Here is a 26,074-nt window from a genome sequence, read left to right as displayed (position 1 = left end):
GAGTGTGCATGGAAAATTGTCTGGCAGCCTCCCTGACAGCAAGCAGTGATAGTGCCCATGAAGGGGACCTTGTTGGGCCCGCCCCTTTCACGGTTATCGCTTCTCGGCCTTTTGGCTAAGATCAAGTGTAGTATCTGTTCTTATCAGTTTAATATCTGATACGTCCCCTATCTGGGGACCATATATTAAATGGATTTTTGAGAACGGGGGCCGATTTCGAAGCTTGCTTCCGTCGCCCTATGCATTGACCCGATATGGCAGTATCTTCGGGTACAGTGCACCACCCCCTTACAGGGTTAAAAAGAAAGATTCCTACTTTCATTGCTACCTGCTTGCTGGCTAGCCAGCTAGCCAGCCCTGTGGGCCTTGCTGCTGCTGCTGCTGCTGCTGCAGCCAAAAAACAAAAGGTGGTGCTGCTGCTGCTTCTGCTGCTTCTGCTTGTGTCTGGCCGCTGTTGGAGCGTCCAGGCACAGGACTTCTGCTGCTGCTGACTAAATGGCCTCCTTAATTGGATCATTTGAGTAGCCAGCACACCTGTGCAGGTAGGGCATGACATGATAGGCAGCTGCCTTGATAGCGGGTGGGTGCTGAATGTTCCTAATTGACAAAATAAGATTAATGCTTATGAAGAAATATAAAATCTCATCCCTTCCCCAATATCGCGCCACACCCCTACCCCTTAATTCCCTGGTTGAACTTGATGGACATATGTCTTTTTTCGACCGTACTAACTATGTAACTATGTAACATAACATGGGGGGGTCTCCTGGCTGTTCACACAGGTGTGTCATTGCTGTACATTGACCATGCATTGCTTCTGTGGTATTGCAAAGGCAAAGACAAATGCTTCCAGCCATCCATTGCACTAATGGATTGGTCATCAGCTGGCTGTCTATGTCCCGCATCAATATAGACCAAAGTACAGAGGGTTAGGCTATGCTATAGTGCACCTACCTGATGCATCAGAAGGTGCGAGGCCCTTGCTAAATTCTGTGCACAGACTTTGAGATCTATGCTTTAGACTGTATCTAAACCTGCTCCAACATGGACTGACATTCTGGCCTACTTTCAGCCGATGCGACTTGTCTGTCGCTGAACAGTCGCTTTTTATGTATTCAGCACCTATGTATAATGTTGTAAAAATGCTCTAGAAGCTAAAGTCGCAGAAATGTCACACATATTTGGCCTGCAACTTTCTGTGCGACAAATTCAGACAGGAAAAATCAGTATAAATCCTTAGAAAATTATCCCCCAGTGTCTCCATCTGCTGGCGGTATTGAATAAGCATTGCTGCACTGATGGGGTATGCATTAGACGAAAAAAAAGAAGAAAAAGAAGAATAATACGCCCAGAAAAGAGGCGAAAAGGAGAAAAACGTAAAAAAACGTGAAAAAAAAGTAAGAGGAAGAGAAGGGAAAAAAAGGTGGAAATGGGTTTAAAAGTGATTTCGGCGGAGAAATATATATATATATATATATATATATATATATATATATATATATATACGCGCACACACACACATATATATAAACGTATTCTCCGTTGAGATATTGCAGCCGCTGCTGTGTCCAGGCCCAGGAGCCTTAGCACTGTGCTGTGATGTCACTCAATACCACTGACATCACTAGGTGTAAACAACATCTCTCCTTTGCTGTGTATGTGACTATGGAGCTGTTTGGTGATGTCGTCTATTATGGCCTTCATAGAAGCAACAGGAGATTGTTGCATCCATCTAGAACCCTCAGAACTACAGTGCTATGATGTCACTCACTTCCACAGGCCTTGCAGAGTGTAAACAACAACAACCCAGCTTTGTTGTGTATGTAACCATAGGGATTGTGATGTCACCTAGAACCTTCACAGCAGCGACAGCTTTATGAGGAGCATCAGCACTGCTCTGCCTGAGCAGAACCATCACCGCCATAGGTTGTCAAATAACCCGGATTTAACCCACACAGGTAAGTCCAATGGGGTGCAGGCATGTCCTCTATGCTTACAGCTTCCCGTGGGTGTTGGTTTGATACCGTTTGGGGACAGCCAAGGAGGCATCTGCAGGCAACAAAGGTAGGTGTGTGCTTGTGTGTGTGTTTCCTATGCAGATCCTAAGCCCAGTGTCACATGCAAGTAGGAGGAGTAAGAAGGGTTCCTGGCAAATCCGGGTTATGGATTGCATTTAAAAAGGCCCCGTGGGAGTGCAATGGGCCCCTGTCTTGCTGCTTAGCAATAATGGTATGGGTTTAGGTTCTGCTGTGTGTACTGGTGGTTGACTGCCCCCCAGCCCAGAGTGTGCATGGAAAATTGTCTGGCAGCCTCCCTGACAGCAAGCAGTGATAGTGCCCATGAAGGGGACCTTGTTGGGCCCGCCCCTTTCACGGTTATCGCTTCTCGGCCTTTTGGCTAAGATCAAGTGTAGTATCTGTTCTTATCAGTTTAATATCTGATACGTCCCCTATCTGGGGACCATATATTAAATGGATTTTTGAGAACGGGGGCCGATTTCGAAGCTTGCTTCCGTCGCCCTATGCATTGACCCGATATGGCAGTATCTTCGGGTACAGTGCACCACCCCCTTACAGGGTTAAAAAGAAAGATTCCTACTTTCATTGCTACCTGCTTGCTGGCTAGCCAGCTAGCCAGCCCTGTGGGCCTTGCTGCTGCTGCTGCTGCTGCTGCAGCCAAAAAACAAAAGGTGGTGCTGCTGCTGCTTCTGCTGCTTCTGCTTGTGTCTGGCCGCTGTTGGAGCGTCCAGGCACAGGACTTCTGCTGCTGCTGACTAAATGGCCTCCTTAATTGGATCATTTGAGTAGCCAGCACACCTGTGCAGGTAGGGCATGACATGATAGGCAGCTGCCTTGATAGCGGGTGGGTGCTGAATGTTCCTAATTGACAAAATAAGATTAATGCTTATGAAGAAATATAAAATCTCATCCCTTCCCCAATATCGCGCCACACCCCTACCCCTTAATTCCCTGGTTGAACTTGATGGACATATGTCTTTTTTCGACCGTACTAACTATGTAACTATGTAACATAACATGGGGGGTCTCCTGGCTGTTCACACAGGTGTGTCATTGCTGTACATTGACCATGCATTGCTTCTGTGGTATTGCAAAGGCAAAGACAAATGCTTCCAGCCATCCATTGCACTAATGGATTGGTCATCAGCTGGCTGTCTATGTCCCGCATCAATATAGACCAAAGTACAGAGGGTTAGGCTATGCTATAGTGCACCTACCTGATGCATCAGAAGGTGCGAGGCCCTTGCTAAATTCTGTGCACAGACTTTGAGATCTATGCTTTAGTCTGTATCTAAACCTGCTCCAACATGGACTGACATTCTGGCCTACTTTCAGCCGATGCGACTTGTCTGTCGCTGAACAGTCGCTTTTTATGTATTCAGCACCTATGTATAATGTTGTAAAAATGCTCTAGAAGCTAAAGTCGCAGAAATGTCACACATATTTGGCCTGCAACTTTCTGTGCGACAAATTCAGACAGGAAAAATCAGTATAAATCCTTAGAAAATTATCCCCCAGTGTCTTCATCTGCTGGCGGTATTGAATAAGCATTGCTGCACTGATGGGGTATGCATTAGACGAAAAAAAAGAAGAAAAAGAAGAATAATACGCCCAGAAAAGAGGCGAAAAGGAGAAAAACGTAAAAAAACGTGAAAAAAAAGTAAGAGGAAGAGAAGGGAAAAAAAGGTGGAAATGGGTTTAAAAGTGATTTCGGCGGAGAAATATATATATATATATATATATATATATATATATATATATATATATACGCGCACACACACACATATATATAAACGTATTCTCCGTTGAGATATTGCAGCCGCTGCTGTGTCCAGGCCCAGGAGCCTTAGCACTGTGCTGTGATGTCACTCAATACCACTGACATCACTAGGTGTAAACAACATCTCTCCTTTGCTGTGTATGTGACTATGGAGCTGTTTGGTGATGTCGTCTATTATGGCCTTCATAGAAGCAACAGGAGATTGTTGCATCCATCTAGAACCCTCAGAACTACAGTGCTATGATGTCACTCACTTCCACAGGCCTTGCAGAGTGTAAACAACAACAACCCAGCTTTGTTGTGTATGTAACCATAGGGATTGTGATGTCACCTAGAACCTTCACAGCAGCGACAGCTTTATGAGGAGCATCAGCACTGCTCTGCCTGAGCAGAACCATCACCGCCATAGGTTGTCAAATAACCCGGATTTAACCCACACAGGTAAGTCCAATGGGGTGCAGGCATGTCCTCTATGCTTACAGCTTCCCGTGGGTGTTGGTTTGATACCGTTTGGGGACAGCCAAGGAGGCATCTGCAGGCAACAAAGGTAGGTGTGTGCTTGTGTGTGTGTTTCCTATGCAGATCCTAAGCCCAGTGTCACATGCAAGTAGGAGGAGTAAGAAGGGTTCCTGGCAAATCCGGGTTATGGATTGCATTTAAAAAGGCCCCGTGGGAGTGCAATGGGCCCCTGTCTTGCTGCTTAGCAATAATGGTATGGGTTTAGGTTCTGCTGTGTGTACTGGTGGTTGACTGCCCCCCAGCCCAGAGTGTGCATGGAAAATTGTCTGGCAGCCTCCCTGACAGCAAGCAGTGATAGTGCCCATGAAGGGGACCTTGTTGGGCCCGCCCCTTTCACGGTTATCGCTTCTCGGCCTTTTGGCTAAGATCAAGTGTAGTATCTGTTCTTATCAGTTTAATATCTGATACGTCCCCTATCTGGGGACCATATATTAAATGGATTTTTGAGAACGGGGGCCGATTTCGAAGCTTGCTTCCGTCGCCCTATGCATTGACCCGATATGGCAGTATCTTCGGGTACAGTGCACCACCCCCTTACAGGGTTAAAAAGAAAGATTCCTACTTTCATTGCTACCTGCTTGCTGGCTAGCCAGCTAGCCAGCCCTGTGGGCCTTGCTGCTGCTGCTGCTGCTGCTGCAGCCAAAAAACAAAAGGTGGTGCTGCTGCTGCTTCTGCTGCTTCTGCTTGTGTCTGGCCGCTGTTGGAGCGTCCAGGCACAGGACTTCTGCTGCTGCTGACTAAATGGCCTCCTTAATTGGATCATTTGAGTAGCCAGCACACCTGTGCAGGTAGGGCATGACATGATAGGCAGCTGCCTTGATAGCGGGTGGGTGCTGAATGTTCCTAATTGACAAAATAAGATTAATGCTTATGAAGAAATATAAAATCTCATCCCTTCCCCAATATCGCGCCACACCCCTACCCCTTAATTCCCTGGTTGAACTTGATGGACATATGTCTTTTTTCGACCGTACTAACTATGTAACTATGTAACATAACATGGGGGGTCTCCTGGCTGTTCACACAGGTGTGTCATTGCTGTACATTGACCATGCATTGCTTCTGTGGTATTGCAAAGGCAAAGACAAATGCTTCCAGCCATCCATTGCACTAATGGATTGGTCATCAGCTGGCTGTCTATGTCCCGCATCAATATAGACCAAAGTACAGAGGGTTAGGCTATGCTATAGTGCACCTACCTGATGCATCAGAAGGTGCGAGGCCCTTGCTAAATTCTGTGCACAGACTTTGAGATCTATGCTTTAGACTGTATCTAAACCTGCTCCAACATGGACTGACATTCTGGCCTACTTTCAGCCGATGCGACTTGTCTGTCGCTGAACAGTCGCTTTTTATGTATTCAGCACCTATGTATAATGTTGTAAAAATGCTCTAGAAGCTAAAGTCGCAGAAATGTCACACATATTTGGCCTGCAACTTTCTGTGCGACAAATTCAGACAGGAAAAATCAGTATAAATCCTTAGAAAATTATCCCCCAGTGTCTCCATCTGCTGGCGGTATTGAATAAGCATTGCTGCACTGATGGGGTATGCATTAGACGAAAAAAAAGAAGAAAAAGAAGAATAATACGCCCAGAAAAGAGGCGAAAAGGAGAAAAACGTAAAAAAACGTGAAAAAAAAGTAAGAGGAAGAGAAGGGAAAAAAAGGTGGAAATGGGTTTAAAAGTGATTTCGGCGGAGAAATATATATATATATATATATATATATATATATATATATACGCGCACACACACACATATATATAAACGTATTCTCCGTTGAGATATTGCAGCCGCTGCTGTGTCCAGGCCCAGGAGCCTTAGCACTGTGCTGTGATGTCACTCAATACCACTGACATCACTAGGTGTAAACAACATCTCTCCTTTGCTGTGTATGTGACTATGGAGCTGTTTGGTGATGTCGTCTATTATGGCCTTCATAGAAGCAACAGGAGATTGTTGCATCCATCTAGAACCCTCAGAACTACAGTGCTATGATGTCACTCACTTCCACAGGCCTTGCAGAGTGTAAACAACAACAACCCAGCTTTGTTGTGTATGTAACCATAGGGATTGTGATGTCACCTAGAACCTTCACAGCAGCGACAGCTTTATGAGGAGCATCAGCACTGCTCTGCCTGAGCAGAACCATCACCGCCATAGGTTGTCAAATAACCCGGATTTAACCCACACAGGTAAGTCCAATGGGGTGCAGGCATGTCCTCTATGCTTACAGCTTCCCGTGGGTGTTGGTTTGATACCGTTTGGGGACAGCCAAGGAGGCATCTGCAGGCAACAAAGGTAGGTGTGTGCTTGTGTGTGTGTTTCCTATGCAGATCCTAAGCCCAGTGTCACATGCAAGTAGGAGGAGTAAGAAGGGTTCCTGGCAAATCCGGGTTATGGATTGCATTTAAAAAGGCCCCGTGGGAGTGCAATGGGCCCCTGTCTTGCTGCTTAGCAATAATGGTATGGGTTTAGGTTCTGCTGTGTGTACTGGTGGTTGACTGCCCCCCAGCCCAGAGTGTGCATGGAAAATTGTCTGGCAGCCTCCCTGACAGCAAGCAGTGATAGTGCCCATGAAGGGGACCTTGTTGGGCCCGCCCCTTTCACGGTTATCGCTTCTCGGCCTTTTGGCTAAGATCAAGTGTAGTATCTGTTCTTATCAGTTTAATATCTGATACGTCCCCTATCTGGGGACCATATATTAAATGGATTTTTGAGAACGGGGGCCGATTTCGAAGCTTGCTTCCGTCGCCCTATGCATTGACCCGATATGGCAGTATCTTCGGGTACAGTGCACCACCCCCTTACAGGGTTAAAAAGAAAGATTCCTACTTTCATTGCTACCTGCTTGCTGGCTAGCCAGCTAGCCAGCCCTGTGGGCCTTGCTGCTGCTGCTGCTGCTGCTGCAGCCAAAAAACAAAAGGTGGTGCTGCTGCTGCTTCTGCTGCTTCTGCTTGTGTCTGGCCGCTGTTGGAGCGTCCAGGCACAGGACTTCTGCTGCTGCTGACTAAATGGCCTCCTTAATTGGATCATTTGAGTAGCCAGCACACCTGTGCAGGTAGGGCATGACATGATAGGCAGCTGCCTTGATAGCGGGTGGGTGCTGAATGTTCCTAATTGACAAAATAAGATTAATGCTTATGAAGAAATATAAAATCTCATCCCTTCCCCAATATCGCGCCACACCCCTACCCCTTAATTCCCTGGTTGAACTTGATGGACATATGTCTTTTTTCGACCGTACTAACTATGTAACTATGTAACATAACATGGGGGGGTCTCCTGGCTGTTCACACAGGTGTGTCATTGCTGTACATTGACCATGCATTGCTTCTGTGGTATTGCAAAGGCAAAGACAAATGCTTCCAGCCATCCATTGCACTAATGGATTGGTCATCAGCTGGCTGTCTATGTCCCGCATCAATATAGACCAAAGTACAGAGGGTTAGGCTATGCTATAGTGCACCTACCTGATGCATCAGAAGGTGCGAGGCCCTTGCTAAATTCTGTGCACAGACTTTGAGATCTATGCTTTAGACTGTATCTAAACCTGCTCCAACATGGACTGACATTCTGGCCTACTTTCAGCCGATGCGACTTGTCTGTCGCTGAACAGTCGCTTTTTATGTATTCAGCACCTATGTATAATGTTGTAAAAATGCTCTAGAAGCTAAAGTCGCAGAAATGTCACACATATTTGGCCTGCAACTTTCTGTGCGACAAATTCAGACAGGAAAAATCAGTATAAATCCTTAGAAAATTATCCCCCAGTGTCTCCATCTGCTGGCGGTATTGAATAAGCATTGCTGCACTGATGGGGTATGCATTAGACGAAAAAAAAGAAGAAAAAGAAGAATAATACGCCCAGAAAAGAGGCGAAAAGGAGAAAAACGTAAAAAAACGTGAAAAAAAAGTAAGAGGAAGAGAAGGGAAAAAAAGGTGGAAATGGGTTTAAAAGTGATTTCGGCGGAGAAATATATATATATATATATATATATATATATATATATATATATATACGCGCACACACACACATATATATAAACGTATTCTCCGTTGAGATATTGCAGCCGCTGCTGTGTCCAGGCCCAGGAGCCTTAGCACTGTGCTGTGATGTCACTCAATACCACTGACATCACTAGGTGTAAACAACATCTCTCCTTTGCTGTGTATGTGACTATGGAGCTGTTTGGTGATGTCGTCTATTATGGCCTTCATAGAAGCAACAGGAGATTGTTGCATCCATCTAGAACCCTCAGAACTACAGTGCTATGATGTCACTCACTTCCACAGGCCTTGCAGAGTGTAAACAACAACAACCCAGCTTTGTTGTGTATGTAACCATAGGGATTGTGATGTCACCTAGAACCTTCACAGCAGCGACAGCTTTATGAGGAGCATCAGCACTGCTCTGCCTGAGCAGAACCATCACCGCCATAGGTTGTCAAATAACCCGGATTTAACCCACACAGGTAAGTCCAATGGGGTGCAGGCATGTCCTCTATGCTTACAGCTTCCCGTGGGTGTTGGTTTGATACCGTTTGGGGACAGCCAAGGAGGCATCTGCAGGCAACAAAGGTAGGTGTGTGCTTGTGTGTGTGTTTCCTATGCAGATCCTAAGCCCAGTGTCACATGCAAGTAGGAGGAGTAAGAAGGGTTCCTGGCAAATCCGGGTTATGGATTGCATTTAAAAAGGCCCCGTGGGAGTGCAATGGGCCCCTGTCTTGCTGCTTAGCAATAATGGTATGGGTTTAGGTTCTGCTGTGTGTACTGGTGGTTGACTGCCCCCCAGCCCAGAGTGTGCATGGAAAATTGTCTGGCAGCCTCCCTGACAGCAAGCAGTGATAGTGCCCATGAAGGGGACCTTGTTGGGCCCGCCCCTTTCACGGTTATCGCTTCTCGGCCTTTTGGCTAAGATCAAGTGTAGTATCTGTTCTTATCAGTTTAATATCTGATACGTCCCCTATCTGGGGACCATATATTAAATGGATTTTTGAGAACGGGGGCCGATTTCGAAGCTTGCTTCCGTCGCCCTATGCATTGACCCGATATGGCAGTATCTTCGGGTACAGTGCACCACCCCCTTACAGGGTTAAAAAGAAAGATTCCTACTTTCATTGCTACCTGCTTGCTGGCTAGCCAGCTAGCCAGCCCTGTGGGCCTTGCTGCTGCTGCTGCTGCTGCTGCAGCCAAAAAACAAAAGGTGGTGCTGCTGCTGCTTCTGCTGCTTCTGCTTGTGTCTGGCCGCTGTTGGAGCGTCCAGGCACAGGACTTCTGCTGCTGCTGACTAAATGGCCTCCTTAATTGGATCATTTGAGTAGCCAGCACACCTGTGCAGGTAGGGCATGACATGATAGGCAGCTGCCTTGATAGCGGGTGGGTGCTGAATGTTCCTAATTGACAAAATAAGATTAATGCTTATGAAGAAATATAAAATCTCATCCCTTCCCCAATATCGCGCCACACCCCTACCCCTTAATTCCCTGGTTGAACTTGATGGACATATGTCTTTTTTCGACCGTACTAACTATGTAACTATGTAACATAACATGGGGGGGTCTCCTGGCTGTTCACACAGGTGTGTCATTGCTGTACATTGACCATGCATTGCTTCTGTGGTATTGCAAAGGCAAAGACAAATGCTTCCAGCCATCCATTGCACTAATGGATTGGTCATCAGCTGGCTGTCTATGTCCCGCATCAATATAGACCAAAGTACAGAGGGTTAGGCTATGCTATAGTGCACCTACCTGATGCATCAGAAGGTGCGAGGCCCTTGCTAAATTCTGTGCACAGACTTTGAGATCTATGCTTTAGACTGTATCTAAACCTGCTCCAACATGGACTGACATTCTGGCCTACTTTCAGCCGATGCGACTTGTCTGTCGCTGAACAGTCGCTTTTTATGTATTCAGCACCTATGTATAATGTTGTAAAAATGCTCTAGAAGCTAAAGTCGCAGAAATGTCACACATATTTGGCCTGCAACTTTCTGTGCGACAAATTCAGACAGGAAAAATCAGTATAAATCCTTAGAAAATTATCCCCCAGTGTCTCCATCTGCTGGCGGTATTGAATAAGCATTGCTGCACTGATGGGGTATGCATTAGACGAAAAAAAAGAAGAAAAAGAAGAATAATACGCCCAGAAAAGAGGCGAAAAGGAGAAAAACGTAAAAAAACGTGAAAAAAAAGTAAGAGGAAGAGAAGGGAAAAAAAGGTGGAAATGGGTTTAAAAGTGATTTCGGCGGAGAAATATATATATATATATATATATATATATATATATATATATATATACGCGCACACACACACATATATATAAACGTATTCTCCGTTGAGATATTGCAGCCGCTGCTGTGTCCAGGCCCAGGAGCCTTAGCACTGTGCTGTGATGTCACTCAATACCACTGACATCACTAGGTGTAAACAACATCTCTCCTTTGCTGTGTATGTGACTATGGAGCTGTTTGGTGATGTCGTCTATTATGGCCTTCATAGAAGCAACAGGAGATTGTTGCATCCATCTAGAACCCTCAGAACTACAGTGCTATGATGTCACTCACTTCCACAGGCCTTGCAGAGTGTAAACAACAACAACCCAGCTTTGTTGTGTATGTAACCATAGGGATTGTGATGTCACCTAGAACCTTCACAGCAGCGACAGCTTTATGAGGAGCATCAGCACTGCTCTGCCTGAGCAGAACCATCACCGCCATAGGTTGTCAAATAACCCGGATTTAACCCACACAGGTAAGTCCAATGGGGTGCAGGCATGTCCTCTATGCTTACAGCTTCCCGTGGGTGTTGGTTTGATACCGTTTGGGGACAGCCAAGGAGGCATCTGCAGGCAACAAAGGTAGGTGTGTGCTTGTGTGTGTGTTTCCTATGCAGATCCTAAGCCCAGTGTCACATGCAAGTAGGAGGAGTAAGAAGGGTTCCTGGCAAATCCGGGTTAGGGATTGCATTTAAAAAGGCCCCGTGGGAGTGCAATGGGCCCCTGTCTTGCTGCTTAGCAATAATGGTATGGGTTTAGGTTCTGCTGTGTGTACTGGTGGTTGACTGCCCCCCAGCCCAGAGTGTGCATGGAAAATTGTCTGGCAGCCTCCCTGACAGCAAGCAGTGATAGTGCCCATGAAGGGGACCTTGTTGGGCCCGCCCCTTTCACGGTTATCGCTTCTCGGCCTTTTGGCTAAGATCAAGTGTAGTATCTGTTCTTATCAGTTTAATATCTGATACGTCCCCTATCTGGGGACCATATATTAAATGGATTTTTGAGAACGGGGGCCGATTTCGAAGCTTGCTTCCGTCGCCCTATGCATTGACCCGATATGGCAGTATCTTCGGGTACAGTGCACCACCCCCTTACAGGGTTAAAAAGAAAGATTCCTACTTTCATTGCTACCTGCTTGCTGGCTAGCCAGCTAGCCAGCCCTGTGGGCCTTGCTGCTGCTGCTGCTGCTGCTGCAGCCAAAAAACAAAAGGTGGTGCTGCTGCTGCTTCTGCTGCTTCTGCTTGTGTCTGGCCGCTGTTGGAGCGTCCAGGCACAGGACTTCTGCTGCTGCTGACTAAATGGCCTCCTTAATTGGATCATTTGAGTAGCCAGCACACCTGTGCAGGTAGGGCATGACATGATAGGCAGCTGCCTTGATAGCGGGTGGGTGCTGAATGTTCCTAATTGACAAAATAAGATTAATGCTTATGAAGAAATATAAAATCTCATCCCTTCCCCAATATCGCGCCACACCCCTACCCCTTAATTCCCTGGTTGAACTTGATGGACATATGTCTTTTTTCGACCGTACTAACTATGTAACTATGTAACATAACATGGGGGGGTCTCCTGGCTGTTCACACAGGTGTGTCATTGCTGTACATTGACCATGCATTGCTTCTGTGGTATTGCAAAGGCAAAGACAAATGCTTCCAGCCATCCATTGCACTAATGGATTGGTCATCAGCTGGCTGTCTATGTCCCGCATCAATATAGACCAAAGTACAGAGGGTTAGGCTATGCTATAGTGCACCTACCTGATGCATCAGAAGGTGCGAGGCCCTTGCTAAATTCTGTGCACAGACTTTGAGATCTATGCTTTAGACTGTATCTAAACCTGCTCCAACATGGACTGACATTCTGGCCTACTTTCAGCCGATGCGACTTGTCTGTCGCTGAACAGTCGCTTTTTATGTATTCAGCACCTATGTATAATGTTGTAAAAATGCTCTAGAAGCTAAAGTCGCAGAAATGTCACACATATTTGGCCTGCAACTTTCTGTGCGACAAATTCAGACAGGAAAAATCAGTATAAATCCTTAGAAAATTATCCCCCAGTGTCTCCATCTGCTGGCGGTATTGAATAAGCATTGCTGCACTGATGGGGTATGCATTAGACGAAAAAAAAGAAGAAAAAGAAGAATAATACGCCCAGAAAAGAGGCGAAAAGGAGAAAAACGTAAAAAAACGTGAAAAAAAAGTAAGAGGAAGAGAAGGGAAAAAAAGGTGGAAATGGGTTTAAAAGTGATTTCGGCGGAGAAATATATATATATATATATATATATATATATATATATATATATATACGCGCACACACACACATATATATAAACGTATTCTCCGTTGAGATATTGCAGCCGCTGCTGTGTCCAGGCCCAGGAGCCTTAGCACTGTGCTGTGATGTCACTCAATACCACTGACATCACTAGGTGTAAACAACATCTCTCCTTTGCTGTGTATGTGACTATGGAGCTGTTTGGTGATGTCGTCTATTATGGCCTTCATAGAAGCAACAGGAGATTGTTGCATCCATCTAGAACCCTCAGAACTACAGTGCTATGATGTCACTCACTTCCACAGGCCTTGCAGAGTGTAAACAACAACAACCCAGCTTTGTTGTGTATGTAACCATAGGGATTGTGATGTCACCTAGAACCTTCACAGCAGCGACAGCTTTATGAGGAGCATCAGCACTGCTCTGCCTGAGCAGAACCATCACCGCCATAGGTTGTCAAATAACCCGGATTTAACCCACACAGGTAAGTCCAATGGGGTGCAGGCATGTCCTCTATGCTTACAGCTTCCCGTGGGTGTTGGTTTGATACCGTTTGGGGACAGCCAAGGAGGCATCTGCAGGCAACAAAGGTAGGTGTGTGCTTGTGTGTGTGTTTCCTATGCAGATCCTAAGCCCAGTGTCACATGCAAGTAGGAGGAGTAAGAAGGGTTCCTGGCAAATCCGGGTTATGGATTGCATTTAAAAAGGCCCCGTGGGAGTGCAATGGGCCCCTGTCTTGCTGCTTAGCAATAATGGTATGGGTTTAGGTTCTGCTGTGTGTACTGGTGGTTGACTGCCCCCCAGCCCAGAGTGTGCATGGAAAATTGTCTGGCAGCCTCCCTGACAGCAAGCAGTGATAGTGCCCATGAAGGGGACCTTGTTGGGCCCGCCCCTTTCACGGTTATCGCTTCTCGGCCTTTTGGCTAAGATCAAGTGTAGTATCTGTTCTTATCAGTTTAATATCTGATACGTCCCCTATCTGGGGACCATATATTAAATGGATTTTTGAGAACGGGGGCCGATTTCGAAGCTTGCTTCCGTCGCCCTATGCATTGACCCGATATGGCAGTATCTTCGGGTACAGTGCACCACCCCCTTACAGGGTTAAAAAGAAAGATTCCTACTTTCATTGCTACCTGCTTGCTGGCTAGCCAGCTAGCCAGCCCTGTGGGCCTTGCTGCTGCTGCTGCTGCTGCTGCAGCCAAAAAACAAAAGGTGGTGCTGCTGCTGCTTCTGCTGCTTCTGCTTGTGTCTGGCCGCTGTTGGAGCGTCCAGGCACAGGACTTCTGCTGCTGCTGACTAAATGGCCTCCTTAATTGGATCATTTGAGTAGCCAGCACACCTGTGCAGGTAGGGCATGACATGATAGGCAGCTGCCTTGATAGCGGGTGGGTGCTGAATGTTCCTAATTGACAAAATAAGATTAATGCTTATGAAGAAATATAAAATCTCATCCCTTCCCCAATATCGCGCCACACCCCTACCCCTTAATTCCCTGGTTGAACTTGATGGACATATGTCTTTTTTCGACCGTACTAACTATGTAACTATGTAACATAACATGGGGGGGTCTCCTGGCTGTTCACACAGGTGTGTCATTGCTGTACATTGACCATGCATTGCTTCTGTGGTATTGCAAAGGCAAAGACAAATGCTTCCAGCCATCCATTGCACTAATGGATTGGTCATCAGCTGGCTGTCTATGTCCCGCATCAATATAGACCAAAGTACAGAGGGTTAGGCTATGCTATAGTGCACCTACCTGATGCATCAGAAGGTGCGAGGCCCTTGCTAAATTCTGTGCACAGACTTTGAGATCTATGCTTTAGACTGTATCTAAACCTGCTCCAACATGGACTGACATTCTGGCCTACTTTCAGCCGATGCGACTTGTCTGTCGCTGAACAGTCGCTTTTTATGTATTCAGCACCTATGTATAATGTTGTAAAAATGCTCTAGAAGCTAAAGTCGCAGAAATGTCACACATATTTGGCCTGCAACTTTCTGTGCGACAAATTCAGACAGGAAAAATCAGTATAAATCCTTAGAAAATTATCCCCCAGTGTCTCCATCTGCTGGCGGTATTGAATAAGCATTGCTGCACTGATGGGGTATGCATTAGACGAAAAAAAAGAAGAAAAAGAAGAATAATACGCCCAGAAAAGAGGCGAAAAGGAGAAAAACGTAAAAAAACGTGAAAAAAAAGTAAGAGGAAGAGAAGGGAAAAAAAGGTGGAAATGGGTTTAAAAGTGATTTCGGCGGAGAAATATATATATATATATATATATATATATATATATATATATATATATATACGCGCACACACACACATATATATAAACGTATTCTCCGTTGAGATATTGCAGCCGCTGCTGTGTCCAGGCCCAGGAGCCTTAGCACTGTGCTGTGATGTCACTCAATACCACTGACATCACTAGGTGTAAACAACATCTCTCCTTTGCTGTGTATGTGACTATGGAGCTGTTTGGTGATGTCGTCTATTATGGCCTTCATAGAAGCAACAGGAGATTGTTGCATCCATCTAGAACCCTCAGAACTACAGTGCTATGATGTCACTCACTTCCACAGGCCTTGCAGAGTGTAAACAACAACAACCCAGCTTTGTTGTGTATGTAACCATAGGGATTGTGATGTCACCTAGAACCTTCACAGCAGCGACAGCTTTATGAGGAGCATCAGCACTGCTCTGCCTGAGCAGAACCATCACCGCCATAGGTTGTCAAATAACCCGGATTTAACCCACACAGGTAAGTCCAATGGGGTGCAGGCATGTCCTCTATGCTTACAGCTTCCCGTGGGTGTTGGTTTGATACCGTTTGGGGACAGCCAAGGAGGCATCTGCAGGCAACAAAGGTAGGTGTGTGCTTGTGTGTGTGTTTCCTATGCAGATCCTAAGCCCAGTGTCACATGCAAGTAGGAGGAGTAAGAAGGGTTCCTGGCAAATCCGGGTTATGGATTGCATTTAAAAAGGCCCCGTGGGAGTGCAATGGGCCCCTGTCTTGCTGCTTAGCAATAATGGTATGGGTTTAGGTTCTGCTGTGTGTACTGGTGGTTGACTGCCCCCCAGCCCAGAGTGTGCATGGAAAATTGTCTGGCAGCCTCCCTGACAGCAAGCAGTGATAGTGCCCATGAAGGGGACCTTGTTGGGCCCGCCCCTTTCACGGTTATCGCTTCTCGGCCTTTTGGCTAAGATCAAGTGTAGTATCTGTTCTTATCAGTTTAATATCTGATACGTCCCCTATCTGGGGACCATATATTAAATGGATTTTTGAGAACGGGGGCCGATTTCGAAGCTTGCTTCCGTCGCCCTATGCATTGACCCGATATGGCAGTATCTTCGGGTACAGTGCACCACCCCCTTACAGGGTTAAAAAGAAAGATTCCTACTTTCATTGCTACCTGCTTGTTGGATAGCCAGCTAGCCAGCCCTGTGGGCCTTGCTGCTGCTGCTGCTGCTGCTGCAGCCAAAAAACAAAAGGTGGTGCTGCTGCTGCTTCTGCTGCTTCTGCTTGTGTCTGGCCGCTGTTGGAGCGTCCAGGCACAGGACTTCTGCTGCTGCTGACTAAATGGCCTCCTTAATTGGATCATTTGAGTAGCCAGCACACCTGTGCAGGTAGGGCATGACATGATAGGCAGCTGCCTTGATAGCGGGTGGGTGCTGAATGTTCCTAATTGACAAAATAAGATTAATGCTTATGAAGAAATATAAAATCTCATCCCTTCCCCAATATCGCGCCACACCCCTACCCCTTAATTCCCTGGTTGAACTTGATGGACATATGTCTTTTTTCGACCGTACTAACTATGTAACTATGTAACATAACATGGGGGGGTCTCCTGGCTGTTCACACAGGTGTGTCATTGCTGTACATTGACCATGCATTGCTTCTGTGGTATTGCAAAGGCAAAGACAAATGCTTCCAGCCATCCATTGCACTAATGGATTGGTCATCAGCTGGCTGTCTATGTCCCGCATCAATATAGACCAAAGTACAGAGGGTTAGGCTATGCTATAGTGCACCTACCTGATGCATCAGAAGGTGCGAGGCCCTTGCTAAATTCTGTGCACAGACTTTGAGATCTATGCTTTAGACTGTATCTAAACCTGCTCCAACATGGACTGACATTCTGGCCTACTTTCAGCCGATGCGACTTGTCTGTCGCTGAACAGTCGCTTTTTATGTATTCAGCACCTATGTATAATGTTGTAAAAATGCTCTAGAAGCTAAAGTCGCAGAAATGTCACACATATTTGGCCTGCAACTTTCTGTGCGACAAATTCAGACAGGAAAAATCAGTATAAATCCTTAGAAAATTATCCCCCAGTGTCTCCATCTGCTGGCGGTATTGAATAAGCATTGCTGCACTGATGGGGTATGCATTAGACGAAAAAAAAGAAGAAAAAGAAGAATAATACGCCCAGAAAAGAGGCGAAAAGGAGAAAAACGTAAAAAAACGTGAAAAAAAAGTAAGAGGAAGAGAAGGGAAAAAAAGGTGGAAATGGGTTTAAAAGTGATTTCGGCGGAGAAATATATATATATATATATATATATATATATATATATATATACGCGCACACACACACATATATATAAACGTATTCTCCGTTGAGATATTGCAGCCGCTGCTGTGTCCAGGCCCAGGAGCCTTAGCACTGTGCTGTGATGTCACTCAATACCACTGACATCACTAGGTGTAAACAACATCTCTCCTTTGCTGTGTATGTGACTATGGAGCTGTTTGGTGATGTCGTCTATTATGGCCTTCATAGAAGCAACAGGAGATTGTTGCATCCATCTAGAACCCTCAGAACTACAGTGCTATGATGTCACTCACTTCCACAGGCCTTGCAGAGTGTAAACAACAACAACCCAGCTTTGTTGTGTATGTAACCATAGGGATTGTGATGTCACCTAGAACCTTCACAGCAGCGACAGCTTTATGAGGAGCATCAGCACTGCTCTGCCTGAGCAGAACCATCACCGCCATAGGTTGTCAAATAACCCGGATTTAACCCACACAGGTAAGTCCAATGGGGTGCAGGCATGTCCTCTATGCTTACAGCTTCCCGTGGGTGTTGGTTTGATACCGTTTGGGGACAGCCAAGGAGGCATCTGCAGGCAACAAAGGTAGGTGTGTGCTTGTGTGTGTGTTTCCTATGCAGATCCTAAGCCCAGTGTCACATGCAAGTAGGAGGAGTAAGAAGGGTTCCTGGCAAATCCGGGTTATGGATTGCATTTAAAAAGGCCCCGTGGGAGTGCAATGGGCCCCTGTCTTGCTGCTTAGCAATAATGGTATGGGTTTAGGTTCTGCTGTGTGTACTGGTGGTTGACTGCCCCCCAGCCCAGAGTGTGCATGGAAAATTGTCTGGCAGCCTCCCTGACAGCAAGCAGTGATAGTGCCCATGAAGGGGACCTTGTTGGGCCCGCCCCTTTCACGGTTATCGCTTCTCGGCCTTTTGGCTAAGATCAAGTGTAGTATCTGTTCTTATCAGTTTAATATCTGATACGTCCCCTATCTGGGGACCATATATTAAATGGATTTTTGAGAACGGGGGCCGATTTCGAAGCTTGCTTCCGTCGCCCTATGCATTGACCCGATATGGCAGTATCTTCGGGTACAGTGCACCACCCCCTTACAGGGTTAAAAAGAAAGATTCCTACTTTCATTGCTACCTGCTTGTTGGATAGCCAGCTAGCCAGCCCTGTGGGCCTTGCTGCTGCTGCTGCTGCTGCTGCAGCCAAAAAACAAAAGGTGGTGCTGCTGCTGCTTCTGCTGCTTCTGCTTGTGTCTGGCCGCTGTTGGAGCGTCCAGGCACAGGACTTCTGCTGCTGCTGACTAAATGGCCTCCTTAATTGGATCATTTGAGTAGCCAGCACACCTGTGCAGGTAGGGCATGACATGATAGGCAGCTGCCTTGATAGCGGGTGGGTGCTGAATGTTCCTAATTGACAAAATAAGATTAATGCTTATGAAGAAATATAAAATCTCATCCCTTCCCCAATATCGCGCCACACCCCTACCCCTTAATTCCCTGGTTGAACTTGATGGACATATGTCTTTTTTCGACCGTACTAACTATGTAACTATGTAACATAACATGGGGGGGTCTCCTGGCTGTTCACACAGGTGTGTCATTGCTGTACATTGACCATGCATTGCTTCTGTGGTATTGCAAAGGCAAAGACAAATGCTTCCAGCCATCCATTGCACTAATGGATTGGTCATCAGCTGGCTGTCTATGTCCCGCATCAATATAGACCAAAGTACAGAGGGTTAGGCTATGCTATAGTGCACCTACCTGATGCATCAGAAGGTGCGAGGCCCTTGCTAAATTCTGTGCACAGACTTTGAGATCTATGCTTTAGACTGTATCTAAACCTGCTCCAACATGGACTGACATTCTGGCCTACTTTCAGCCGATGCGACTTGTCTGTCGCTGAACAGTCGCTTTTTATGTATTCAGCACCTATGTATAATGTTGTAAAAATGCTCTAGAAGCTAAAGTCGCAGAAATGTCACACATATTTGGCCTGCAACTTTCTGTGCGACAAATTCAGACAGGAAAAATCAGTATAAATCCTTAGAAAATTATCCCCCAGTGTCTCCATCTGCTGGCGGTATTGAATAAGCATTGCTGCACTGATGGGGTATGCATTAGACGAAAAAAAAGAAGAAAAAGAAGAATAATACGCCCAGAAAAGAGGCGAAAAGGAGAAAAACGTAAAAAAACGTGAAAAAAAAGTAAGAGGAAGAGAAGGGAAAAAAAGGTGGAAATGGGTTTAAAAGTGATTTCGGCGGAGAAATATATATATATATATATATATATATATATATATATATATACGCGCACACACACACATATATATAAACGTATTCTCCGTTGAGATATTGCAGCCGCTGCTGTGTCCAGGCCCAGGAGCCTTAGCACTGTGCTGTGATGTCACTCAATACCACTGACATCACTAGGTGTAAACAACATCTCTCCTTTGCTGTGTATGTGACTATGGAGCTGTTTGGTGATGTCGTCTATTATGGCCTTCATAGAAGCAACAGGAGATTGTTGCATCCATCTAGAACCCTCAGAACTACAGTGCTATGATGTCACTCACTTCCACAGGCCTTGCAGAGTGTAAACAACAACAACCCAGCTTTGTTGTGTATGTAACCATAGGGATTGTGATGTCACCTAGAACCTTCACAGCAGCGACAGCTTTATGAGGAGCATCAGCACTGCTCTGCCTGAGCAGAACCATCACCGCCATAGGTTGTCAAATAACCCGGATTTAACCCACACAGGTAAGTCCAATGGGGTGCAGGCATGTCCTCTATGCTTACAGCTTCCCGTGGGTGTTGGTTTGATACCGTTTGGGGACAGCCAAGGAGGCATCTGCAGGCAACAAAGGTAGGTGTGTGCTTGTGTGTGTGTTTCCTATGCAGATCCTAAGCCCAGTGTCACATGCAAGTAGGAGGAGTAAGAAGGGTTCCTGGCAAATCCGGGTTATGGATTGCATTTAAAAAGGCCCCGTGGGAGTGCAATGGGCCCCTGTCTTGCTGCTTAGCAATAATGGTATGGGTTTAGGTTCTGCTGTGTGTACTGGTGGTTGACTGCCCCCCAGCCCAGAGTGTGCATGGAAAATTGTCTGGCAGCCTCCCTGACAGCAAGCAGTGATAGTGCCCATGAAGGGGACCTTGTTGGGCCCGCCCCTTTCACGGTTATCGCTTCTCGGCCTTTTGGCTAAGATCAAGTGTAGTATCTGTTCTTATCAGTTTAATATCTGATACGTCCCCTATCTGGGGACCATATATTAAATGGATTTTTGAGAACGGGGGCCGATTTCGAAGCTTGCTTCCGTCGCCCTATGCATTGACCCGATATGGCAGTATCTTCGGGTACAGTGCACCACCCCCTTACAGGGTTAAAAAGAAAGATTCCTACTTTCATTGCTACCTGCTTGCTGGCTAGCCAGCTAGCCAGCCCTGTGGGCCTTGCTGCTGCTGCTGCTGCTGCTGCAGCCAAAAAACAAAAGGTGGTGCTGCTGCTGCTTCTGCTGCTTCTGCTTGTGTCTGGCCGCTGTTGGAGCGTCCAGGCACAGGACTTCTGCTGCTGCTGACTAAATGGCCTCCTTAATTGGATCATTTGAGTAGCCAGCACACCTGTGCAGGTAGGGCATGACATGATAGGCAGCTGCCTTGATAGCGGGTGGGTGCTGAATGTTCCTAATTGACAAAATAAGATTAATGCTTATGAAGAAATATAAAATCTCATCCCTTCCCCAATATCGCGCCACACCCCTACCCCTTAATTCCCTGGTTGAACTTGATGGACATATGTCTTTTTTCGACCGTACTAACTATGTAACTATGTAACATAACATGGGGGGGTCTCCTGGCTGTTCACACAGGTGTGTCATTGCTGTACATTGACCATGCATTGCTTCTGTGGTATTGCAAAGGCAAAGACAAATGCTTCCAGCCATCCATTGCACTAATGGATTGGTCATCAGCTGGCTGTCTATGTCCCGCATCAATATAGACCAAAGTACAGAGGGTTAGGCTATGCTATAGTGCACCTACCTGATGCATCAGAAGGTGCGAGGCCCTTGCTAAATTCTGTGCACAGACTTTGAGATCTATGCTTTAGACTGTATCTAAACCTGCTCCAACATGGACTGACATTCTGGCCTACTTTCAGCCGATGCGACTTGTCTGTCGCTGAACAGTCGCTTTTTATGTATTCAGCACCTATGTATAATGTTGTAAAAATGCTCTAGAAGCTAAAGTCGCAGAAATGTCACACATATTTGGCCTGCAACTTTCTGTGCGACAAATTCAGACAGGAAAAATCAGTATAAATCCTTAGAAAATTATCCCCCAGTGTCTCCATCTGCTGGCGGTATTGAATAAGCATTGCTGCACTGATGGGGTATGCATTAGACGAAAAAAAAGAAGAAAAAGAAGAATAATACGCCCAGAAAAGAGGCGAAAAGGAGAAAAACGTAAAAAAACGTGAAAAAAAAGTAAGAGGAAGAGAAGGGAAAAAAAGGTGGAAATGGGTTTAAAAGTGATTTCGGCGGAGAAATATATATATATATATATATATATATATATATATATATATATATACGCGCACACACACACATATATATAAACGTATTCTCCGTTGAGATATTGCAGCCGCTGCTGTGTCCAGGCCCAGGAGCCTTAGCACTGTGCTGTGATGTCACTCAATACCACTGACATCACTAGGTGTAAACAACATCTCTCCTTTGCTGTGTATGTGACTATGGAGCTGTTTGGTGATGTCGTCTATTATGGCCTTCATAGAAGCAACAGGAGATTGTTGCATCCATCTAGAACCCTCAGAACTACAGTGCTATGATGTCACTCACTTCCACAGGCCTTGCAGAGTGTAAACAACAACAACCCAGCTTTGTTGTGTATGTAACCATAGGGATTGTGATGTCACCTAGAACCTTCACAGCAGCGACAGCTTTATGAGGAGCATCAGCACTGCTCTGCCTGAGCAGAACCATCACCGCCATAGGTTGTCAAATAACCCGGATTTAACCCACACAGGTAAGTCCAATGGGGTGCAGGCATGTCCTCTATGCTTACAGCTTCCCGTGGGTGTTGGTTTGATACCGTTTGGGGACAGCCAAGGAGGCATCTGCAGGCAACAAAGGTAGGTGTGTGCTTGTGTGTGTGTTTCCTATGCAGATCCTAAGCCCAGTGTCACATGCAAGTAGGAGGAGTAAGAAGGGTTCCTGGCAAATCCGGGTTATGGATTGCATTTAAAAAGGCCCCGTGGGAGTGCAATGGGCCCCTGTCTTGCTGCTTAGCAATAATGGTATGGGTTTAGGTTCTGCTGTGTGTACTGGTGGTTGACTGCCCCCCAGCCCAGAGTGTGCATGGAAAATTGTCTGGCAGCCTCCCTGACAGCAAGCAGTGATAGTGCCCATGAAGGGGACCTTGTTGGGCCCGCCCCTTTCACGGTTATCGCTTCTCGGCCTTTTGGCTAAGATCAAGTGTAGTATCTGTTCTTATCAGTTTAATATCTGATACGTCCCCTATCTGGGGACCATATATTAAATGGATTTTTGAGAACGGGGGCCGATTTCGAAGCTTGCTTCCGTCGCCCTATGCATTGACCCGATATGGCAGTATCTTCGGGTACAGTGCACCACCCCCTTACAGGGTTAAAAAGAAAGATTCCTACTTTCATTGCTACCTGCTTGCTGGCTAGCCAGCTAGCCAGCCCTGTGGGCCTTGCTGCTGCTGCTGCTGCTGCTGCAGCCAAAAAACAAAAGGTGGTGCTGCTGCTGCTTCTGCTGCTTCTGCTTGTGTCTGGCCGCTGTTGGAGCGTCCAGGCACAGGACTTCTGCTGCTGCTGACTAAATGGCCTCCTTAATTGGATCATTTGAGTAGCCAGCACACCTGTGCAGGTAGGGCATGACATGATAGGCAGCTGCCTTGATAGCGGGTGGGTGCTGAATGTTCCTAATTGACAAAATAAGATTAATGCTTATGAAGAAATATAAAATCTCATCCCTTCCCCAATATCGCGCCACACCCCTACCCCTTAATTCCCTGGTTGAACTTGATGGACATATGTCTTTTTTCGACCGTACTAACTATGTAACTATGTAACATAACATGGGGGGGTCTCCTGGCTGTTCACACAGGTGTGTCATTGCTGTACATTGACCATGCATTGCTTCTGTGGTATTGCAAAGGCAAAGACAAATGCTTCCAGCCATCCATTGCACTAATGGATTGGTCATCAGCTGGCTGTCTATGTCCCGCATCAATATAGACCAAAGTACAGAGGGTTAGGCTATGCTATAGTGCACCTACCTGATGCATCAGAAGGTGCGAGGCCCTTGCTAAATTCTGTGCACAGACTTTGAGATCTATGCTTTAGACTGTATCTAAACCTGCTCCAACATGGACTGACATTCTGGCCTACTTTCAGCCGATGCGACTTGTCTGTCGCTGAACAGTCGCTTTTTATGTATTCAGCACCTATGTATAATGTTGTAAAAATGCTCTAGAAGCTAAAGTCGCAGAAATGTCACACATATTTGGCCTGCAACTTTCTGTGCGACAAATTCAGACAGGAAAAATCAGTATAAATCCTTAGAAAATTATCCCCCAGTGTCTCCATCTGCTGGCGGTATTGAATAAGCATTGCTGCACTGATGGGGTATGCATTAGACGAAAAAAAAGAAGAAAAAGAAGAATAATACGCCCAGAAAAGAGGCGAAAAGGAGAAAAACGTAAAAAAACGTGAAAAAAAAGTAAGAGGAAGAGAAGGGAAAAAAAGGTGGAAATGGGTTTAAAAGTGATTTCGGCGGAGAAATATATATATATATATATATATATATATATATATATATATATACGCGCACACACACACATATATATAAACGTATTCTCCGTTGAGATATTGCAGCCGCTGCTGTGTCCAGGCCCAGGAGCCTTAGCACTGTGCTGTGATGTCACTCAATACCACTGACATCACTAGGTGTAAACAACATCTCTCCTTTGCTGTGTATGTGACTATGGAGCTGTTTGGTGATGTCGTCTATTATGGCCTTCATAGAAGCAACAGGAGATTGTTGCATCCATCTAGAACCCTCAGAACTACAGTGCTATGATGTCACTCACTTCCACAGGCCTTGCAGAGTGTAAACAACAACAACCCAGCTTTGTTGTGTATGTAACCATAGGGATTGTGATGTCACCTAGAACCTTCACAGCAGCGACAGCTTTATGAGGAGCATCAGCACTGCTCTGCCTGAGCAGAACCATCACCGCCATAGGTTGTCAAATAACCCGGATTTAACCCACACAGGTAAGTCCAATGGGGTGCAGGCATGTCCTCTATGCTTACAGCTTCCCGTGGGTGTTGGTTTGATACCGTTTGGGGACAGCCAAGGAGGCATCTGCAGGCAACAAAGGTAGGTGTGTGCTTGTGTGTGTGTTTCCTATGCAGATCCTAAGCCCAGTGTCACATGCAAGTAGGAGGAGTAAGAAGGGTTCCTGGCAAATCCGGGTTATGGATTGCATTTAAAAAGGCCCCGTGGGAGTGCAATGGGCCCCTGTCTTGCTGCTTAGCAATAATGGTATGGGTTTAGGTTCTGCTGTGTGTACTGGTGGTTGACTGCCCCCCAGCCCAGAGTGTGCATGGAAAATTGTCTGGCAGCCTCCCTGACAGCAAGCAGTGATAGTGCCCATGAAGGGGACCTTGTTGGGCCCGCCCCTTTCACGGTTATCGCTTCTCGGCCTTTTGGCTAAGATCAAGTGTAGTATCTGTTCTTATCAGTTTAATATCTGATACGTCCCCTATCTGGGGACCATATATTAAATGGATTTTTGAGAACGGGGGCCGATTTCGAAGCTTGCTTCCGTCGCCCTATGCATTGACCCGATATGGCAGTATCTTCGGGTACAGTGCACCACCCCCTTACAGGGTTAAAAAGAAAGATTCCTACTTTCATTGCTACCTGCTTGCTGGCTAGCCAGCTAGCCAGCCCTGTGGGCCTTGCTGCTGCTGCTGCTGCTGCTGCAGCCAAAAAACAAAAGGTGGTGCTGCTGCTGCTTCTGCTGCTTCTGCTTGTGTCTGGCCGCTGTTGGAGCGTCCAGGCACAGGACTTCTGCTGCTGCTGACTAAATGGCCTCCTTAATTGGATCATTTGAGTAGCCAGCACACCTGTGCAGGTAGGGCATGACATGATAGGCAGCTGCCTTGATAGCGGGTGGGTGCTGAATGTTCCTAATTGACAAAATAAGATTAATGCTTATGAAGAAATATAAAATCTCATCCCTTCCCCAATATCGCGCCACACCCCTACCCCTTAATTCCCTGGTTGAACTTGATGGACATATGTCTTTTTTCGACCGTACTAACTATGTAACTATGTAACATAACATGGGGGGGTCTCCTGGCTGTTCACACAGGTGTGTCATTGCTGTACATTGACCATGCATTGCTTCTGTGGTATTGCAAAGGCAAAGACAAATGCTTCCAGCCATCCATTGCACTAATGGATTGGTCATCAGCTGGCTGTCTATGTCCCGCATCAATATAGACCAAAGTACAGAGGGTTAGGCTATGCTATAGTGCACCTACCTGATGCATCAGAAGGTGCGAGGCCCTTGCTAAATTCTGTGCACAGACTT

The 26,074-nt window shown here is 46.1% G+C and overlaps 12 non-coding genes across 12 annotated transcripts; all 12 read left to right on the top strand.

Moving 5' to 3' along the window:
- The first annotated feature begins 95 nt into the window (after nt 1–95).
- LOC130323838 (U2 spliceosomal RNA) lies at nt 96–286 on the top strand. Its single transcript, XR_008869029.1, has one exon. It is a non-coding gene; the product is annotated as a U2 spliceosomal RNA (small nuclear RNA).
- A 2,091-nt stretch (nt 287–2,377) lies between these two features.
- LOC130323836 (U2 spliceosomal RNA) lies at nt 2,378–2,568 on the top strand. Its single transcript, XR_008869028.1, has one exon. It is a non-coding gene; the product is annotated as a U2 spliceosomal RNA (small nuclear RNA).
- Nucleotides 2,569–4,658: 2,090 nt separating this feature from the next.
- On the top strand, nt 4,659–4,849 carry LOC130323835 (U2 spliceosomal RNA). The gene has a single exon (XR_008869027.1). It is a non-coding gene; the product is annotated as a U2 spliceosomal RNA (small nuclear RNA).
- Nucleotides 4,850–6,931: 2,082 nt separating this feature from the next.
- LOC130323834 (U2 spliceosomal RNA) lies at nt 6,932–7,122 on the top strand. Its single transcript, XR_008869026.1, has one exon. It is a non-coding gene; the product is annotated as a U2 spliceosomal RNA (small nuclear RNA).
- A 2,089-nt stretch (nt 7,123–9,211) lies between these two features.
- Nucleotides 9,212–9,402, top strand: LOC130323833 (U2 spliceosomal RNA). The gene has a single exon (XR_008869025.1). It is a non-coding gene; the product is annotated as a U2 spliceosomal RNA (small nuclear RNA).
- A 2,089-nt stretch (nt 9,403–11,491) lies between these two features.
- LOC130323832 (U2 spliceosomal RNA) lies at nt 11,492–11,682 on the top strand. The gene has a single exon (XR_008869024.1). It is a non-coding gene; the product is annotated as a U2 spliceosomal RNA (small nuclear RNA).
- A 2,089-nt stretch (nt 11,683–13,771) lies between these two features.
- LOC130323831 (U2 spliceosomal RNA) lies at nt 13,772–13,962 on the top strand. Its single transcript, XR_008869023.1, has one exon. It is a non-coding gene; the product is annotated as a U2 spliceosomal RNA (small nuclear RNA).
- Nucleotides 13,963–16,055: 2,093 nt separating this feature from the next.
- On the top strand, nt 16,056–16,246 carry LOC130323846 (U2 spliceosomal RNA). Its single transcript, XR_008869037.1, has one exon. It is a non-coding gene; the product is annotated as a U2 spliceosomal RNA (small nuclear RNA).
- Nucleotides 16,247–18,331: 2,085 nt separating this feature from the next.
- LOC130323845 (U2 spliceosomal RNA) lies at nt 18,332–18,522 on the top strand. Its single transcript, XR_008869036.1, has one exon. It is a non-coding gene; the product is annotated as a U2 spliceosomal RNA (small nuclear RNA).
- A 2,085-nt stretch (nt 18,523–20,607) lies between these two features.
- On the top strand, nt 20,608–20,798 carry LOC130323844 (U2 spliceosomal RNA). The gene has a single exon (XR_008869035.1). It is a non-coding gene; the product is annotated as a U2 spliceosomal RNA (small nuclear RNA).
- A 2,089-nt stretch (nt 20,799–22,887) lies between these two features.
- LOC130323842 (U2 spliceosomal RNA) lies at nt 22,888–23,078 on the top strand. Its single transcript, XR_008869033.1, has one exon. It is a non-coding gene; the product is annotated as a U2 spliceosomal RNA (small nuclear RNA).
- Nucleotides 23,079–25,165: 2,087 nt separating this feature from the next.
- Nucleotides 25,166–25,356, top strand: LOC130323830 (U2 spliceosomal RNA). The gene has a single exon (XR_008869022.1). It is a non-coding gene; the product is annotated as a U2 spliceosomal RNA (small nuclear RNA).
- The last annotated feature ends 718 nt before the right edge of the window (nt 25,357–26,074 follow it).

Source organism: Hyla sarda, unplaced genomic scaffold (genome assembly GCF_029499605.1).
Source record: "Hyla sarda isolate aHylSar1 unplaced genomic scaffold, aHylSar1.hap1 scaffold_2552, whole genome shotgun sequence".
NCBI classification, from domain to species: domain Eukaryota; kingdom Metazoa; phylum Chordata; class Amphibia; order Anura; family Hylidae; genus Hyla; species Hyla sarda.
The sequence above is the reverse complement of the archived record's forward strand: the minus strand, read 5'-3'. Positions and strand labels throughout refer to the sequence as shown.